The 13,131-nt window shown below is 44.3% G+C and overlaps 1 protein-coding gene across 3 annotated transcripts in view; it reads left to right on the top strand.

Moving 5' to 3' along the window:
* The first annotated feature begins 2,689 nt into the window (after positions 1-2,689).
* Positions 2,690-13,131, top strand: part of LOC142100806 (BTB/POZ domain-containing protein KCTD12-like) — a 134,432-nt gene continuing 123,990 nt past the window's right edge. Inside the window, exon 1 of one of the 3 annotated variants that reach the window (XM_075184622.1) lies at positions 2,690-2,949. The gene's annotated coding sequence lies outside the window, so the exon portion shown is untranslated. Of the gene's footprint in view, positions 3,118-13,131 lie in introns of all 3 variants that reach the window. The other 2 variants (XM_075184621.1, XM_075184623.1) reach the window with 2 other exon arrangements.

Genomic DNA, 13,131 nt, shown 5'->3' with positions numbered 1-13,131 from the left:
AAGTGACAAGAACAGGTAGGACAGTCTGTCAAATGTTCTGAGTCTAGTGCAGGCTTTGCTAACCTGTGGTACTCCAGGTGTTGTGAAACTACAAGTCCCAGCATACCCTTCCAGCAATAAGCTGCTATATATTGGCAAAGCATGCTGGGGCTTGTAGTTTCACAACACCTGGAGTGCCACAGGTTAGCCAAACCAGGTCTAGTGGGACAATCCTGATTTTTGGTGACTGTTCTGCCCAATCTAAGGGGCAGGTCAACACTGTATTCTTTGTACACACACTGCATTCTTTATATACTACACTATGGTGCTAGCTGTCCTTTGTGGACTGACCACTCCCCCTCTAGTGTCTGGTCCCGCCTCTATGATGGCTGACCACACCCCCTCTGGTGGGCCCCTAGTGTTGCAGTCCCCCGGTGGGCCCTTCATGCCCCAGTCCGACACTGTACACATTTGCAAATTTATGTTAAAGCCACCCGCCACTCCACGGCGCTTTTGCTAATAGGGGGGTCCTAACGCTAAACAATGAGAGTCCCATATATTTAGGCCATACATATATGTGTTATAAGTTATAAACAATGTCTGTCCAATTCTGCAGTGTGTATGCACCCTGCAGAAATGGACGATGATATTTACCTGACGTTTGACAGCTGGTGACCGGCTGTCCATGCTTTGTGAAGTGCAGGTAGGGTTAATGCTGCCCTGTGTGCTGGTCCTGTGCTGTGTGGGTAGCACCACTTTTCAAAGGGGGTGTCTAAATTTGACTTTACTGCAGCAAAATGGTTCAGCCCGTCAGCAGGTAGGGAGGGCCAGGGCTGCCAAGAGGAATTCAGGGCCCCGATACAACAAATTCATGGGGCCCCCCCCTTATAGTCGAGTATGCTAAAAAAAATTGCGCTAGGCGGCGCAAAGTTTTTCAAAGGTGTGGTCATGCATTTGGTGGCGTGGCTAACACATCAAAATCACTAAGCTCTCAATTCGCCGGAGCGTCACATATGTCCAAGCACTCCTGACTTTCAGGACATCTAGCACCACAGTGTAGTATACAAAGAATGCAGTGTGTACACAAAGAGTTCAGTCTTGGCCTGCACCCTACATTGGACACAACACTCTTCAAAAATTGCCATTGTCCCTACTAGAATCACAACATTTTACATACTGTCCTGCTCTCTCCTACCTGTTCTTCTCACTTTCACCACCTATGGCTGCATGTTTCTTTAGTTGTGGCTTGTCTGGATCCTGGAATGCTGGGGGCCCTATTTGGGAAAAAATGGCTACATTTAGATAATTCCAAACAACCCTGGCGTTAAATCAATACCACCAACGATTAATAATTAGGCCTTCCTCCAGCTCCAATATTACAATAATGTGCCCCTTCATCATCGCCATGCCCCCCCTTAGTTTTTTAACCCCTCTATGACAGGTCCCCCCTCGTTTTTTAACCCCTCTATGACAGGCCCCCCCTTCGTTTTTTAACCCCTCTATGACAGACCCCCCCTTTGTTTTTTAACCCCTCTATGACAGGCCACCCCTCGTTTTTTAACCCCTCTATGACAGGCCCCCCCTCGTTTTTTAACCCCTCTATGACAGGCCCCCCTTCGTTTTTTAACCCCTCTATGACAGGCCCCCCTTCGTTTTTTAACCCCTCTATGACAGGCCCCCCTCGTTTTTTAACCCCTCTATGACAGCCCTCCCCCGTCGTTTACTTACCTTTTCCTTTTCTTCTCTCTTGGTCCTCTCTGCTGCTCTGTGCTCCAGACTGTCTGAATGCTGGGCGTGACAAGATGATGTCACACCCAGCATTCAGACAGTCTGAATAGACCATAGAGCAGCAGAGAGGAGGGATGCCGGCGCCGCGATCACGTGATTATTATTTTTTTATTTTTACTACCCTGCTCCCCCCACCAACGACCGAGCCCCCCCCCCCCCCCGCAAAAAAAATGTAAATAAATAAAACCTTGGTGCGAGGGCCCGGGCCGGGCCCCCTGGCATGCCCGGGTAATTAGTACCTTGGCAGCCCTGGGGAGGGGGGAGAGACATGTGCAAGAAACCCTGTCAGCCTTGAAGGAGAGTTGCTAACAAGAAAGGTGCACTAAAGTTAAAACGAGTAATTTCTCTGCTCGGATAACGTGAATGCAGAATCTCACCCGCCCCCCCTCCTCTTCTCTCTCCCGTGTGCAGCCCGTTTTACAACCTGTAATTCAAGACGGGAATTATTGTCACCATTCAGATCATCTGATGATTGTTATGACAGAGGAAGAGCAGACATCTAGAGGTAATCGTGTTCAGTCTGTACACATAAATCGGCAGGCTAATCAGGATTTTTTTTTCATGTCGTTGTAAAATCGCTCATCGTTTATTTTTGCTGTAGTGTGTACCTAGCGTTATTAAAACAGGCCTTGTGTGTGCAAGATTAAAGATATACCAATATAGCATGGTACTACCTATGATTTGCGGTCAGAAGACATACTAACCTGTTAAACTAAAAATTCAATATAGTCACTTCTCTATAGTTTAACGAATACATGATTGAGCTTTTTCTCTAATAATTGAGTTACTAAAATTGTCATAAATGACGATGATAATATTCCATACTCTTGTAAGTAACACTAAAGTATATTTTCTCTATCGAGGACTGACTGGGTCCTCCTACATTAATAGCCCTGCCATGTCTGACCTGTTCCTGATAATCTGCAGTCACTCCTCTGATTGTAACACAAGCGTATTCCCCAGTCATTCAGCAGAATGAATTATTTCTTTAACAAAGCAGACACGCATTTACAATGACATTCACACACACTCACAAGGGGGAGTGCCTCACTGCTCAGTGCTCAACAAAATTAAAGCACCATTAGTGCTGGCAGAGAAGAAGGAAGGAGACAAGGGAGAGAAGGTTGAAATACTAAACACACAATCCTGTGGATTTCTGGCTTCACAACAAGGATAACACAGGTAGATCTGCTTACAGGATATTTAGTGAGATGTTGCAAAGGATTTAATTTACAAGTGGTGCCTCTTGGGGATTTATTCTTACACAAAGGACAACAAAGCAATAGCATGAGATGGAGAATGTCTTCAGACGGATGTTTGGTGGTTGATTAACTCTTCTGCTATATGAAGGTGAGATTGTTAAAGTGACTCTGCATAAAGTGAACAAAAGGACAGTGGTTAAATAAACATTTGACATGATGGATGAGGATGTCTCAGCTAAGGCATTGTGTTGGATTTGTTATGGTTATGGAAACAAGTTTGTACAAATAAACAGTAAAGAGTTTAAAATATAAGTCATTTATGAGGTTATTTAGGCCACAAATAATAAGAATTGGTAAAATATGTTACTGCAAGTGCAAGCATGAAGTGAGGTTGAGCTCCGTTGAGAATGTTCTCCCCAAGAATCTGTAATACACGTGAACTCATTTCTACCATAAAAACACAGGCAAAAAAGCCTAACCCCTGAGACTGCATTTACATCTTAAAATGTGTAACATACACCTGCCATTTCTACATGTAATAATTGCTATGAGTATAATCATGTCAGTGTACGTGACTGCTCAATACCACTCCTTCTTGTTCAAACAGCCGGCCTACAGTATTTAAACATTAGCTGTAGTCATTTTTACATAGGATGCTTTCATTGGCTGCTGATGAAGTACTGTATATATACGTTTATAAATCTATATCTTTAAATTGAGTGAACTATTCCTATTTCTGTTCTCCATAACTCATCATGACCCGGGCTGTGTGTTTTCTTAATTTTCCTGCTTATTATCATACTCGTATAACACTGCTACGACCAAACTCATCTTATGCTGTTTGTATTTTCTGTAACTTAATTTTTTTGCATTGTCTGTCCACATCCTCATCATCTCCCTGATCCCCTTCTGCCTGTTTAACTATTTATAGTCCTTGTTTGAGCTATCAAAACGGATTAAAAGGAAAGCAATTCTGCTAATCTCTGCAGCTAACAGTTTAAGCCAAGGCTACTAATTTCCCCTCATCATTTTTCTGTTAGAGATATCAAGTCTAAATAGGGGGAAATATATTTCAAAGGCTGAAAATACTGTGTTTGCATTGTATGTTTTGTGAATGCAAAGTTTAAAATACAGGCATCACATAAGACAAATAAGAACTAACTCTATTTTGTATGAGGTATGTCAGCTAAGTCCAATAATTATTATTTTAGGCTTTGCATTGATTAGTGAAACTTTTAAAAACTATAGGCCGTAATTGGCAGACACATCTGTTGAAGCTTTGTAGTAAAATGGAGATAAACCTGCTTTCCAGGTATTTCGTACAGTAACGAATCAGATAAGTGAAGCAATCGTCAAATCAGCAAAAGCAGAAAACAACATTTTTATATCATCATATCATTTTATATCATGATAAATTGTGAAGACATTTTAAGAGGAAAATGTTTCAAAACTTTAAGTAATTGAGATTTAAGTGACCTATAGTTGACTTTTACCATCTTTTCTGTTGGTGTAACTGATCAAATGTTTTGTTTTATGTTAATTAAGTTTTAAGTATTTTTATATGCTTAGATTCTCTTAAAGTGGAATGACCCTCAACACATATTTGGCAAAAATAAAAGCATTAAGTTGTGTACTGAAACATACTGGAATACCTCCTGAAACTTGAATAACACTTCTTCCTGAAACTGTCTTTTTAAACCAGAGAAACACAAGCAGAGATCATGTACAATAAACAAGATGGCCTAGGTATGTTATGAAGTTCCCTGCTGTGATTTGATTTGCACTGTTGCACCTAGATTTCTGCCATGTTGAACCGGTTGTGGAGAAAGATAGCAGCGATTGCTGAGAAGCAATGCAGGCAGATAGGAGTTAGACCAAACAAGTAAGGAGAAGTTGCACTGGTGCTCTTAATTTGCAAAAAAAAAAATAGTTGTTTTGCGGCGTGGAATTATTAAAATGACACGGATGCAGAGAACAATGCTTTGTGTAATGCGCACAGCCATTCCCACTACAATTCTGCACCACACCTGAACAGGTCTCATCCTATACTTATAATAGTACACATAGCACCCAGTTGCAATTCGGTGGAGAATTGCATTTCTAAGCACACTTTACCAAATGTAATATAAGAAAAACTTCAAACACACTGTTAGGAACCCCTCCAGTCGGCACAACACAACCCAGAGTCTACTCTGCCAGTCAGGTGTTCACTGGAGCCCCTGATGGTGGGAACAGACTGGGCTGCAGACTGACAGAGGGTCGTGAAGTGTGTACCGGCTGGGGAGAACCCAGGCAAGCGGAGTTAAGTCCAAGCAGAGGTCAAGGGCCGGCAGCAGGTTGCAATTCCAATAAACAAGCCGAGGTCAAGGGTCACGAACAGACAGGGAGGTCGGTAAACAAGCCAGAGGTCAGGGTCACGAGAAACACAGGCAGGGCCCAAATCCAGGCAAGGGGTCATACACAGGGAATCAGTCCAACAGGTTTTCACCAATACAAGGCAGGAGCAGGAGCAGGTTAGGCTAACAGGTAACTGGACGCTATAACTGGCAGGGAGGCTAAGCCTTCCCTGCCTTATATACAGAGTTTGGCCAATCAGGGCTTAGCCCTGAAAACGCATCACAGACATGCCATTAACATAAATTAGCCCGCAGGCTATCCTAGCGCATGCGCCCGGCTGCCTCACTTGCCGGGGCGCATCGCTTGTTACATTTGCCGTCCGGCCGTTGCCTTGGCAACGGTCGGGCCCGAGAAACCGGAAGTGACGCCCCGGTCGTCATGGAGACGGCCGGGACGTTCACTTGAACAGGAAGTGAGTCGCGGCGGTGCCCGAGGCCGCCGCGGCTCCTGACAGTACCCCCCCCTTGAGGAGGGGTTAAGGAACCCCGACACCCAGGTTTTTTAGGAAATTTTTTAAAGAATTCTCTTAAAAGTTTTGAAGCATTAAGTCTCCTTCGCGGGACCCAGGACCGCTCTTCCAAGCCGCGATTCCTCCACTGTACCAAGAAGTGCACCTGGCCCTGCACGTTCTTAGAATCGAGAATCTTCTGAATTATGTATCTTTGAAGTTTATTCCGATTCTGTACATGCGGACTTGGACGCTGGGATTGACTTGGGTATAGCACAGGCTTGAGCAAAGAACAATGGAAAGTGTTTGGTATCCTTAATGACCCAGGAATTTTCAGTCTAAATGCCACGGCGTTGATCTGCTTAACAATGAGAAACGGACCGATGAATTTAGGACCCAAATTCCTGCAAGGCTGTCTGAGCCTAATATTTCGTGTAGAAAGCCACACTTTCTGGCCCACTTTGAGGGAGCAGATGGTACAGTAGCGATCCGAAAAATTTTTCGCCGAAAATGAGGCCCGTTTTAAAGCGGATTGCACTTTTTTCCAAATGACCATGAGGTCAGCAGTTGTGGAACGAATTTCAGGAATACCAGCGGATCTAACGGAATACAAGGAATTTGATCTGGGATGAAAACCAAAGTTGCAATAGAATGGCGAGATTTGCGTAGATGAATGATATGAATTGTTATAGGCGAATTCTGCCCAAGGCAATAAGGACGACCAGTTGTCGTGAAATTCGGAAGTGTAGCATCGTAAGAACTGCTCCAAGGACTGATTAACCCTCTCAGTCTGCCCATTAGACTGAGGGTGGTATGCAGACGACAGGCTAATCTTGATTCCAAGCAGGGTACAAAAGGATTTCCAAAATTGTGCTATAAATTGCGAACCACGATCCGACACGATATCGGTAGGAAGTCCATGAAGACGGAATATATGCTGGATAAACAGGATAGCCAAATCTCGGGCACTAGGGAGCCTAGGTAACGGTATGAAATGTGACATTTTACTGAAGCGGTCAACTACCACCCATATGGTGTTATGTCCTGCAGAGAGTGGTAGATCGACTATAAAGTCCATTGATAAGTGTGTCCAAGGCTTCGCAGGGATGGGCAATGGAACCAATTGGCCTGCGGGCCGACTCCTGGGGACTTTATTCCTGGCACAGTTATCACAAGAGAGGACATAACTTTTGACGTCAGCAGACAATGATTGCCACCAGACTGTTCGGGAGAGGATTTCCAGCGTTTTCTGAACTCCAGGATGACCAGCAGTCTTACTATTATGTGCCTCTGCAAGAACCGCCTTTCTTAAATGAACCGGAACAAATAGACGTCGCTCTGGCATATTATCAGGAGCTAATCTTTGGAACCTTTGAAGTGTTGTGCTCAGGTCTTGAGTTAGCCCAGCATGAATTATGGAAGAAGGATTGATGGGTTCCGGATTAGTAACTGGAACATGATGTGCCAAGAAGCTCCGAGATAGCGCATCTGCCCGGACATTTTTAGAACCTGGTCGGTAGGTGATTACGAAATTAAAACGAGTAAAGAACAGCAACCAACGGGCCTGTCTGGGGTTCAGGCGTTTGACCGATTGTATATATTTTAGGTTTTTATGGTCTGTGATAACAGAGATTTGATGTATTGCACCCTCCAGCCAATGTCGCCAGTCCTCAAAGGCCCATTTAATTGCCAGTAGTTCCCTATTGCCTACATCGTAGTTGGCTTCGGCTGAAGAGAACTTACGCGAGAAGTAGGCACATGAGTGCAGACGGTGAGTATGAGAGTCCTTCTGAGATAATATAGCACCAGCACCGACATCAGAGGCGTCGACCTCCAGAACAAACGTTTTTTTAGGATCTGGGTGTCTAAGGACCTGGGGCGGATACAAAGGCCTTTTTCAAGTTTTCAAATGCAGCTATTGCTTGAGCCGACCAATTAGCGGAATCCATTCCTTTGCGGGTCAGAGTGACAATAGGGGCCACAATATCAGCAAAGCCATGAATGAATTTTCTATAATAATTAGCGAAGCCCAGGAACCTCTGCACCGCTTTGAGATTATTTGGTTGCACCCAATCCAGGATAGCTTGGACCTTGGTTGGATCCATAGAGAACCCTTCTGAAGAAATTACGTAACCTAGGAAGGATACCTTTTGCACCTCAAACTCGCACTTTTCTAATTTGGTGTAAAGGTGGTGTTCTCGCAATTTCTATAGGACCTCTTTGACGTGACCCCGATGTATAGTTAAAGACTTGGAGTAGATGAGAATGTCGTCTAAATAGACGACCACGAAACAATCGAGAAACTCCTGTAGCACTTCATTAATCAGATCCTGAAACACAGCAGGTGCATTACTGAGGCCAAATGGCATGACCAGATATTCGTAGTGGCCGGAGTGTGTATTGAATGCCGTCTTCCATTCATCTCCCTCCCTGATGCGGATGAGGCTGTATGCTCCACGGAGATCGATTTTGGTGAAGACGGTGGCACCTCTTAACTGATCGAATAACACTGAGATGAGAGGGAGAGGATAGGTGTGTTTGACTGTAATTTAATTGAGACCCCGATAGACAATGCAGGGCCGCAGTCCACCATCTTTTTTTGACACAAAGAAGCATCCGGCACCTACAGGAGATTTAGATGGCCTGATGAACCCCTTCTCAAGATTCTCCTCAATATAAGCTTGCATGGACTTGGTCTCGGGTCCAGAGAGAGAATACAAGCGCCCCTTTGGTAACTTGGAACCAGGAATCAGTTCGATGGCACAGTCAAAACCGCGATGAGGCGGTAGGGAGTCAGCAGCTTGTTTGGAGAACACGTCCAGGAACTCATAGTATTGAGAAGGAAGCTGCTCAGGAACTGCTTGCAGGATCCGGAGTGGCAAGGTCAAGCAGGACTGTGAACAAAAAGAGCTCCACTGGACAATCTCTCCTTTGACCCAATCCACATCAGGGTTATGACGAGAAAGCCACGGATGACCCAGAATCAGCGGAACTGACAGACAGTCGATAAGGAGGAGGATTATGGACTCTGAATGAAGAGCTCCTATGTTCAGTTGTAGTGATGGAGTCTCCCAAACAATTTTGCCTCCAGGCAAAGGACTCCCATCTAGGCCACAAACTGTAACTGCAGAACGAAGCTTGACCATAGGAATCCCGGCAGAATGGGCTAATCCAATGTCGAGGAAGTTGCCTGCCGCTCCACTATCAATGAAGGCCGACAGGGCCACGGAACTGGCACTGAAAGTGACTTGTGCGGGAACCAGGACAGCATTCTATTGGGAAACAATTTGCAACCCTAAGTGGACCTTTCCCAGACACGCTCCTTTCTCAGGTTTGTATGGACAAGAGCAGGAGAAGTGGCCCTTATTGCCACAATAAAGACATAGGCCTAGTGACCGTCTCTTGTCTCTTTCCTCAGGAGGGAGGCGAAACGCCCCTGACTGCGTAGGCTTCTCAACATCCGTGGAAGCTGGAATAAATACAAACGAAAAAGAAGACTTCTCTTTCTCTGTCCTCCTCTCCTTGATCCTCCTGTCAATTTTAATAGCAAGTTGCATAAGGCTCTCCAACGAGGTAGGGGAAGTATACTGCACAAGTGAATCCTTAATCTCCTCCGACAGTCCTAAGCGAAACTGGCTACGTAACGCTGGATCATTCCATTCACTGTCAGGCGACCATCTGCGGAATTCAGCGCAGTATTCTTCTGCCGAGCGCCGGCCTTGCTTTAAGGCCCGTAGATGAGCCTCAGCAGAGGCAAGTCGATCGGGATCATCATAGAGGAGACCTAATGCGTTGAAGAAGGCTTCCAACGATTGCAGGATAGGACTCGATTGCGGAAAGCCCAGGACTGGGGGTCACCCTGCAGGAGGGAGATGACAACTCCAACTCTCTGCTGTTCTGAACCAGAAGACTGAGGTTTCAGCCAAAAATAGAGTTTGCAACTTTCTTTAAAATTCCGGAACAGGGCTCTATTTCCGGAGAACCGGTCCGGCAAGTTTAACTTGGGTTCAACAACGGAACCGGAAATGGGCAATGTAGACCGGGAGTCCTCCTCTTGAGAGGACAACCGCTGGGACAATCCCCGGACCATTTGGTACAGGGTCTCAACATGACCTGCTAGAGTTTGAAATGGAGACAATTTGGTTCCGCTTTCATCCATACTAATTCCGTCTCCAGAACGTTTTCTTTTGGGCCGGTTATAATGTTAGGAACCCCTCCAGTCGGCACAACACAACCCGGAGTCTACTCTGCCAGTCAGGTGTTCACTGGAGCCCCTGATGGTGGGGACAGACTGGGCTGCAGACTGACAGAGGGTCGTGAAGTGTGTAGCGGCTGAGGAGAACCCAGGCAAGCGGAGTTAAGTCCAAGCAGAGGTCAAGGGCCGGCAGCAGGTAGCAATTCCAATAAACAAGCCGAGGTCAAGGGTCACGAGCAGACAGGGAGGTCGGTAAACAAGCCAGAGGTCAGGGTCACGAGAAACACAGGCAGGGTCCAAATCCAGGCAAGGGGTCATACACAGGGAATCAGTCCAACAGGTTTTCACCAATACAAGGCAGGAGCAGGAGCAGGTTAGGCTGACAGGTAACTGGACGCTATAACCGGCAGGGAGGCTAAGCCCTCCCTGCCTTATATACAGAGTTTGGCCAATCAGGGCTTAGCCCTGAAAACGCATCACAGACATGCCATTAACATAAATTAGCCCGGTGGGCTATCCTAGCGCATGCGCCCGGCTGCCTCACTTGCCGGGGCGCACCGCTTGTTACATTTGGCGTCCAGCCATTGCCTTGGCAACGGTTGGGCCCGAGAAACTGGAAGGGACGCCCCAGTCATCATGGAGACGGCCGGGACGTTCACTTGACGTTCACTTGAACAGGAAGTGAGTCGCGGCGGCCCCTGACACACACAAAACGTTGACACATAATAAAGGCACACTCTCATGAACAATGTAATCCATAAATTATAATAAATGTAGAAGTATTTTAGGTGAAAAAGTTTTCAATTTTGCACAGCGTGCATATTCAAATCTATATGCACACTTAGGGGGAGATTCAATTATCCACGATGCTCTCATCGAGGGTGCGCATATCTACTATTATTACGCTAAAATATAGATGCTGTTATTTGCTCGCAACTCTATGGGGCTCAAACAAAAATCAGCAGAGATTTCACTAAAAAAAATATGTGCGAGGTGTCTCCTTGGCAGTTCCAGAGACACATCACGCATTTTTTTTTCTAATTGAACCTCCCGCCTAGCTTAGATGTCGCTAAAGACTGGAAAGTAGATTTACATCTCGAAGTGTGTTGGAAGGTCCAGATAGGCGTAGTAGTGAAAAAACAAAGCGTGGGTTTCCTCCGGGTGCTCCGGTTTCCTCCCACACTCCAAAAACATACTAGTAGGCTAATTGGCTGCTATTAAAAAATTGACCCTAGTCTCTCTCTCCCTGTCTGTCTGTATGTGTGTGTATGTGAATAAAGACTGTAAGCTCCAATGGGGCAGGGACTGATGTGAATGAGTTCTCTGTACAGCGCTGCGGAATCAGTGGCGCTATATAAATAAATGGTGATGATGATGATGATCATTTGTGGTGTGCATCCTTTCACGCATCATACATTGTCCCTTCATTATTGCAATTTCTATGTTTGTAGGTATTGCTAAAGAACATCAGTTAGTCACAACATTTCTTTTAAATTTCAAAAACAGTGGGCCTGAGTCATTAAGAAGAAGAAAGTAAAAACAAAAGGAGTAACTTTGCATCTTGGAAATACCATGTTACATTGGAAGGGAAGTAAATTTAAACTGTGGGGGCATATTTATAATTGGGGTAGGGCATGTCCTAGATCACTGGTCAGGAAACTTTTTTACGTTTTACCCCCAAATATATTTAGATATGCAGACGTTACCCCCTTGATTTGAAAGGAAGGATATCATATATTTTTAATTACTGGAATTCAAAATTTTATTGAATCTATTCTAAATTTCTTTGAAAGCTTCAACTTCAAAACTTCAGGTTTTGGAGAAATGATGTTGCTTCATTTTTGATACGAGAGCATCAATATTGGGGCATATTGATGTCAGAGCAATTTGGATACAGTCTTCAGCATCCAATCGATTTCTCTGCTTTGTTTTTATGTTCGTTAGAGTGGAAAATCCTTGTCCACAAAGGTAGGTTGTTGCAAAAGGCAGCAACTTTTTGACTGCCTCCTTATGTGCAATTTTGAATGCCTTTGTAGCTGTTAACATCCAAAAATATGACAGATCTGATTTGTTTTCAAATGCAATACATGCTTCAATAATTGCCTCTGCCAACCCTTGAGGCTCTTCTGGTACAACAGCAATTTCACATTTAAAGGGGTCTACAATCCAACTGACAGCATGTGAATCGGCAGCATTACCCCCAGGAATTTCATTTTTACCCAATTTGGGGTAATTTACCCCTGTTCCCTGACCACTGTCCTAGATCAACTTTAAATTTCAGTGTAAATATAAAGCCATCAAGCATTTGTGTGTTACAAGAAAAAGCAGCCAGTATTTTCCTAACATGCAAAATAATAAACTAATTTGCACCCCTTGCATTGTAAAATGATTATGTCCATGATCAAATTTACTCCTATTTTTGCCTTGCTCTCCTTAATGACTCAGGCCCAGTGTGTACTGAGGTTTCAACAAGTGATTTCAGGTGGTAGTAGTTAGTATAACGATGCTGACAACTCCGGCTTTGAGGAGGCCAACATGATTACACTGAGAAGGTGTAATCCACAACAGGCTGATAACACTGACAGGTTGAAAACGACACTTGAAACAGCTGTGATGAAGGAACATCCTGGCAGTCTACAATGACGTCAGTTTCAAGTTGACCACTGTCATTCACTGCTAATTTAAGAAGGAGCTGTTTCAAGTGTCGTTTTCACCCTGTCAGTGTTGTCAGCCTGTCATAGATTACACTTTCGATATAATCATGTTGGTCTCTTTACAGTCGACGTTGTCACTATTGTTATAAGGCTCCCCACCCATTTCAGGCACAACTCCTATTTAAAGTATTGGGGTTATTTCTGTTAGTTAAAATATAATGATTTTAATTATGCAAACTAATATTTTAAGGAATTATCTAATTAAAAGGAGAGTCTTTGGTCCTGTCATGCTATGTGCAATGAATCATTTCTGTAGCTATCTACGGTGCTGGTTTATTTGTGAGTTTTTACTGGTTAATATGGTTGTAAGACACTTTTAAGGACAGTTAGTTGATCACAAAATTGATTGCAGACATTAAAATATGTATTTTTAAAAAAGGTTTCTTAAAAATCTACAATCACATTTGT

This window comes from Mixophyes fleayi, chromosome 9, assembly GCF_038048845.1.
Source record: "Mixophyes fleayi isolate aMixFle1 chromosome 9, aMixFle1.hap1, whole genome shotgun sequence".
Lineage (NCBI taxonomy): Eukaryota > Metazoa > Chordata > Amphibia > Anura > Limnodynastidae > Mixophyes > Mixophyes fleayi.
This window is presented reverse-complemented; position numbering and strand designations above follow the sequence as displayed.